Source organism: Vicia villosa, linkage group LG3 (genome assembly GCF_029867415.1).
Source record: "Vicia villosa cultivar HV-30 ecotype Madison, WI linkage group LG3, Vvil1.0, whole genome shotgun sequence".
Lineage (NCBI taxonomy): Eukaryota > Viridiplantae > Streptophyta > Magnoliopsida > Fabales > Fabaceae > Vicia > Vicia villosa.
In genome coordinates, this window is record NC_081182.1 from 4,580,669 (window position 1) to 4,588,082 (window position 7,414).

The window sequence follows — 7,414 nt, forward strand, 5'->3', positions numbered from 1 at the left end:
ATTTATGTTTAGGTATCGTTTACAAAAATATTTGAATCTATTGTAAATTTTCGTATATAAAAATATTTAGATCAATAATAATTTTTTCCCGTATACCTTTTTTGAATAAGTTTTTTTGGGATCATAAATACCATTTTTCACATATAAAAATATTTAAATCATTAATAGATTTTTCCTATATACAAATATTATTTATGTTTAGGTATCGTTTACAAAAATATCTAAATCAATTGTAAATTTTCATATATAGAAATATTTAGATCAATAATAGTTTTTTTCCCGTAAACATTTTTTGAATAAAAATTTATCATAAATGTCATTTTCATATATAAAAATATTTAGATTAATAATAGTTTTTTTTCCGTATACCTTTTTTGAATAATATTTTTTGGATCATAAATACCACTTTTCATATATAAAAATATTAAATCATTAGTAGATTTTTCCCATATATAAATATTATTTATGTTTAGAATGGTTTACATAAAAATATTTAGATCAATAATAGTTTTTTTCCGTATAGCTTTTTGAATAAAAATTTTTGGATCATGAATACAATTTTTCGTATATAAAAATATTTAGATCAATAATAGATTTTTTTCCATATACAAAAATTATTTTTGTGTATTTATCATTTAAAAAAATATCTGAATCAATAGAATTTGACTATAAATAATAGTAGTATGCTACAATTGAATAAGTAATACACTTTTGTCCCGTAGATATATATTTCTCATATTTACATTGATAACATATATTTGTGAAATGTAATCAATAGCAAATAATTTTTGTAATATTTAATTGTGCAAACATTATTTTTATTGTATACACTTCATTAATGACATATATTAATATAATAATATTTTGAATCATGTAAATTAAAGTTAATGATAAGTGACACACATTTTTGTATTTTATCCAATAACACACATTTTCAAGAATATTTTTAAATTCATTTTAGTTTAAATATTTTTTTTAAATTAAAATCATTATTGTTTTCTTAAAAAATATTGTATCTTAAAATAAAAATTATTTCAAATTTCGTCGTTATTAATATTCAATTATTAAAGTTAATTTTTAAAAATTAAATATTATTTTAAATGTAAATTAACAATCATTTAAAATGATCATAATTATATTTTTATTAAAAAATAATTTATTAGAATATTTTTATTATAAAATAATTTATTAGATTATTTTTATTAATTATTTATTAAAAAGAATAATAATAAAGTAATAAAAAGTGAAAAGTGAAAAATGAAAAGTGAGTTGGAAAGTGAAAAATGAAAAAGTGAAAATTGAAAAATGGGTTGAAAAGTAAAAAGTGTCTTGAAAAAAATCAACAAAAGATATTTTTTTACCCTAAATTATTAATTTAGACTAAAATAAAAAAGGGTATTTTGGTGATTTCCAAAATAACAACTTTTCTTATATTATAGATATATATCTCCTCATATATATATATATATATATATATATATATATATATATATATATATATATATATATATATATATATTACTGGATATATTTATACTAGTAAGAGACCCGTGCTGCCGCACGGGTAATTGAATTATGATATTGTGTAAATAATTAAAAAAATATAATAAATTTAGAATCTTCAAATAATAATAATCATGAAATAAAAATAATAATAACAAAATATTTGTTAATGTGATAACACATAAATGAGTCTTAATGTCATAAGACTTAGATAGTATCAAATACAAATGTAAAATTTTAGATATAAATGCAAAATATGAAATGATATATTTTTTAAAAATGAACAATAATCATATAGATTTAATTAATATTAAATAATCATACACAAAGAAGAAAAAATACAACTGTAATATGGAGAAAAAATTAATATTTAAAAATAAAGATTTTGTGTCTTAAATTAAAATTATAATTGATTAAACTAAAATAAACATTGTCTTGATAGTGACCCTGAGATAAATATATTTTTAAATATTGTCTGTGTTGTTCAAAAATCACACTATACATGTTTACCTAAAATATATTGATTAAGAATGCAAGAGACTTTAACTTGAATGAAGATGTCTTTAAAGATGAAGAGACCATTTTTGAATGAAAGATGTCTTTATGATGAAGAGATTTATGGTATAATTGATGTATATGAATTTCAATACAGCTATGCTATTTGTACATTGTTTTTTCATACACCCCGTGTACACCGTATGGAATAACAGAGTAAAATATTGGTTGCACAAAATTCAAGAAAATATAAATTAATAAAAAAATAAAAATAGTATATTAAATGTATAAGTATACGGTGTAGTGTACACTTATAGTGTACAAATAGCTTTTCTCATTTCAATATCCAATCTATGTTAAAGAATATTTTTGAAAATCCACTAACGGGGGCAGTGAATACCCCCTTATAATTAATTTATAAATATTAATAATTTATTTATTTAACATATAAATATAAATAAATATATTATCAAAAATTGAATTATAAATCAATAATTTATATCTATTTAATTTAATTATTGTATACGAACTAACTCATCCATTTTATTTTTAAAAATATTGTATTTACACAAGACTTGAGTTTATTATAATATTCTTTCTGTCAATCATATATTATATCTAGGATTAAATTATTTTTTAATATTGTTTTAACCTAAATTAAAAATTAATTATATCTTATTGATTATTCAAAGATTTTTGTTTTTTTTATAAAAGTAAAGTATTTATTAAAATGCAATCTGATACTTAAAAGTAAAATATTTGTTTCCACAAGAAAAATAAAGTTATTTGCTATCCTAACCTTCCTTATAAAATATGATTTCATTATTATTTAGATTTTTTGAGTATCATCCAATAATTTTAGGAAAATTCATAATCTTCAATTTTAGGGAAAAAAAGATATTCTCTCTTAATAATTTTAATATCATTGTATTTTTCAAGATTTCATTCTATCACATATCTTCTATTTAATTCAAAAGAAAGAAATTCAAATTATCTAATCCAAACTTTGTCTAGTGTCTATCAACTTATTTATTAATTAAATATTTTAAAATTAATTAAATAATTTTTTCTTAGAACCTCAAATGTTTAGGCATTAAAAATATTTATCACTAATAAAAAATATGAAGAAAAAAAAAACAAAAATACATAGACAAGTGCATTTTATATATTACAGATATCCTAGGTGAAGTAAACATTAATCCTCTCCTCATCTGTCATTTACATGATTAATGTTTGTTTATAATAATAGTAATAATTTTCATTCACTGTCTTCTATTGCACAAACCTCTCTCTCTTTCTGCTTCTTCATTTCTCTGTTGTTTTTCCTTTTTGGGTTCTTTCTTTTGCTCCTTTGGTCACTACTTTTATCTGTTCTCTCTCTCTTGTCAGAAACCCTTTGACCAATAACATGCTAGTAAGTGCGTTTCACTTCTTATTTATAATACTAATAACTCTGAACCAATTGTTCATTGCACTGCTTCCTCCAGCAGTTTTCAGCTGAAATGGGAAAACCGATGTTACCCAAGCAGCACTTAAGATAACAGTTAATTTTAAATTTGAAGTAAAGACACAAGATCAACAATGCTCAAGTTATCTATATTTTTCAAAGAGGCGACACAAAAGGATTAAGAAAATCATATCTTCAAATTTTGTAGCGGTGATAGAAGAGCTGTTAGAGAGTTATGCGGTTCTTCTCTAAAGGAGCAATAATAGAGACAAATAAACAAAAGTGCAGGGAACAAATATTTTAAACATTCACCATAAAAGTTCCCTATGGCCATAGTCAAGAAAATGTATCTGAACAAATATCTTACAAACTGCAACAAACAAATATATAGGCAGAAAGTATATACATATTCATGTTGAGGCTTTGCTGGACCTTCCTTCTTGAACTGGCATGGAGTACTGCAGATTCCAGAGAATATCTTCTATAGAAGTAAAAATAAATGTATAGATAAAACACCAAAGCTCTTAATTAATAGGGGTCTCTCTTCTTCATGCAAGTCATAGTTATTCAGTGCCTCAAATCGAAGCAAAATCCAAATTCATAGGCTCAAAGAAGTGTGTATAAGATTAAAATAGTAAACTCGACAGACCCATACAATCTAATGGAGATACATATACTTTTATGGCAACCGTGTCAGTCATATATTGATGCAAACTGTGAAACAACAATGTGTTATGTGTTGTTTTAAGAAATAAGGTAAGCAGTTGATGTATGCCAAGGTTATAGACTTTTTACTGCTCTGCCATGTTGTTCGTATGCTTTCATAAATGAGTTGCACCATTAAGCATTTCCCTATATATTATATGAAATGTACATAAGTTGAATTATGGTATACTCATAGAAAGCAGTGTGTACAAAGTGTAATGGATGTGTAGATTTAGCATGTGCATTACTGTTAATTTATTTGATTCTTCAATTTATTCAATGCTTCACTGCAACTACATTACTGGCAAGTAGTGTTATTCCTAATATGCAACTTAACACATAAATTTATATGGTTATAAGGACCCTAAACAAATGTATAAAGTACAAAGAAAGCCAGGAAACAAACAGACTTCCATACAAATGAATAAAGGTAACATGTTGCACTATCAATGGATGTAAAATTAGGGACTTGATATTCATGTACCAGCTACTATTGTTAGCTCTAAATTGCATATTGTAGTTCCAACGGTATCGGCATATGACTCCTGCATATGATATTAGGATTAAAATGGAAGGAGATAGAAAAGAATGAATAAAACAAAACCATAATGTGTAACTCTTAGAGAACATACATGTTAGAGGATAATAATTTCTCCAATTGTTTTGACTTCTCTCATTTTAGAGAAAGTTTAGATTTCATATGTTGTTTGAGAAGCAGATGTTTATGAAACTGTTTGTGAATCATTTTGGGATAACACACCTGAGAAAGAGCTTAGCCGAACCACGTGAAAAGATATGAACTCAACCATGCTATACGACAACAATAGACAAAATCTGAGAAACTAAGAACATTAGAAATAGCAGTAAGTAGATAGCCACATTGTAGTTCATGTCATTTTTCTCTCAGTTTCCTGTTCACAAAGGTTTAATGATAAGTTATAGCAGGAATATTTAATGACAAGTTTGCATCTTGGAATATTTCTAAACAAAAAATAAAGATATGGAGAACTTGCAAAGAACTTGAAAAGAGAATTTGCATGGAGAACTTAAAAAGAAACAGCTGAGCATTGTGATGACAAAGGAGGAGCGGAAAGTGAAGTTTCCAGAGCCCGCTAATATCGGCTTTTGAGCAGGAACAGGCCTTTGCAGGCATGTATAACATGGTTAAAACGATTCCAGACCTGCATCGACTCATGAAGCTATCCTACAAATGAAACCACAAATATAAGTATCTTGCAACGTTAAAATATAGACTAAAACCACGACTGAACAATCCAATAACATATATAAATTGGTATAAGAAACATTCAAAAACTATCATCATACATCACATACTCCCTTAAAAGATAGAAAGAACTATCATGTTACCTTTGTTAAATTCATGGACTAACTCTTCAATACCATCAAGGGAAGGTTCACTATGTACATGATCATCTAATGGCACCGCTACATGATTCGAATCATATAATTCTTGACATGGCCAGAAATCTGAAGGCAAAATAACATGATCATAAACATTTAGTTAAAACAGCTCACATAAACATATATGCTCACCACAACTGCTACCAAACCTACTCAACAAACTGCTACTAAATGGCAATCTAAAACGGACTGCCGAAAGCTAGCGCAACCAGAACCTATATGATGCTACTAAAGGATGATGTTGTTGCCTTTGAGTGCTTGAGCCAGGTCTTGGACTTGTCTTTTGTTCTGAATATGGTCTCGGCAGCGTGATTTGGAAATTCTTTAGGACTTGTTTTTCTTATGGATTTGATGTTGCAGGTAGTTGTCTTTCCAACCAGTTCCACCATCACGGGAATCCACTCGAACGCATATTTGTCACCGGTGTTTGAGTTGATTTCGGTGTGGCCTTCCATAACTGTACAAAGACATAACAATTAGTGATCTTATTATCACAATGTTGTAAATTCTTGTTCTAGTTAAAATAGGAGACCGACCGTAAAATGTGAGAGGGGAAACAATAAATTAAACTCAGTGAAACATGGATCTAGTAAAACCAACAAACAAAAACATGCTGAAAAATGAAGAAACCCTTTGATTAAAGAAGACCTGCAGAGCGTAGAGAGAGAGGGTTTTTCAAAAACCAGGGACAAGGAGAAAGGAAATGTTGAAATGAAAAATGTGGAACTCGAAAATAGCACACTCATTCATTTTGATTACCACTTAATGTATGGGAAACATACCGTATGAACGATTTGTCTTTCATTGATCTTTCTCTTTTGGTGGCATGTCATATTTAAACCTGATGCACCATGGAAAATGACAATATCAAGTCCTTTGGTGGCATGTCATTCTTTCGATTTAGAATGAAAAGAAAATCTGATACATTTCAAAACACTGAAAAGAAAATCTTTTGTCGGCAAGAAGATACACATTCGAAGAGAAGAGATGACGGCGCCAAAAACAGTGGTGGTGGCGAGTAGAGATGACGGCGGCAAAACCACTGGTGGTGGCACGATGAGACGATGACAGAATACACGATGGTGGCGACGGCGAGAGGAATGATATCCTCCTTCCATGTTTCTAGATTTGAATCAGAATAGAGAGAGGAGTTTAGGGTTTGTTTTTTTTGTGATTCTAGGGTTTCAGGGAAAATAGAAGATGAGAAGATGAGAGAGAGAGAGAGAACGAAAGTGAGGAGGAAGAAGAGAGGGATAATTTTCAAATGAGCAATGTGGCCAATGATAAAGTGACAAGTGTTGGCTTCTTTGACATAGTGCAAACGATGAAGCTCTGTTTTGCAGAGGATTGGGTATCTATCAATTAAAGGGAAACCAAATGTGCTCAAAAGTGAAATGGAAGTACAAAACTTTCTAAAAGTGACCAATGAGAAGCACACAAATGGCATTGAGCAATATTTATTTTGTTAATTACTTAGATAGTCTTTTGTTAGTGTAAAAAATATTTGAAGGAAGGGTATATTAGTAAGATTGGGAAACATTATAGTATTGGGTAGATAGTTGATGATTAACCTATTATGGGTCTGTTACTAACAAAAGGTGCTAATGTCGCTCCTCGAGTACGCCTGAGTTACCTACTAGTTATATTTGTGCGTATGTTTGACTTACCTATTAGTTAAATTGAACAATTTTAAATTTTTTTCAGGGGCAAGTATAAAATTTTATATTAATGGTGATATTTTAGACTAAAATATGTTAAAAATATATTTTTTTATTTATTCAAAAATAACTTTATGTATTATTTAATTGGTCTATTTAGTGTTTGTGATTTTAAATAAATAAA

The 7,414-nt window shown here is 27.5% G+C and overlaps 1 long non-coding RNA gene across 11 annotated transcripts; it reads right to left on the reverse strand.

Annotated features, from left to right (window-relative positions):
* Positions 1-3,023: 3,023 nt before the first annotated feature.
* LOC131660113 (uncharacterized) lies at positions 3,024-6,961 on the reverse strand. 11 transcript variants are annotated; one of them, XR_009300711.1, is made up of 6 exons: positions 6,355-6,957; positions 5,519-6,029; positions 4,783-5,354; positions 4,635-4,695; positions 3,852-3,926; positions 3,055-3,495 (listed from the first exon to the last, which is right to left on the reverse strand). It is a non-coding gene; the product is annotated as an uncharacterized LOC131660113 (long non-coding RNA). The 11 variants fall into 11 exon arrangements; XR_009300715.1 differs by having other exon boundaries at positions 3,024-4,695; positions 5,519-5,638; positions 5,788-6,029; positions 6,355-6,955; XR_009300714.1 differs by having other exon boundaries at positions 3,025-4,297; positions 4,911-5,354; positions 6,355-6,956.
* Positions 6,962-7,414: the final 453 nt, after the last annotated feature.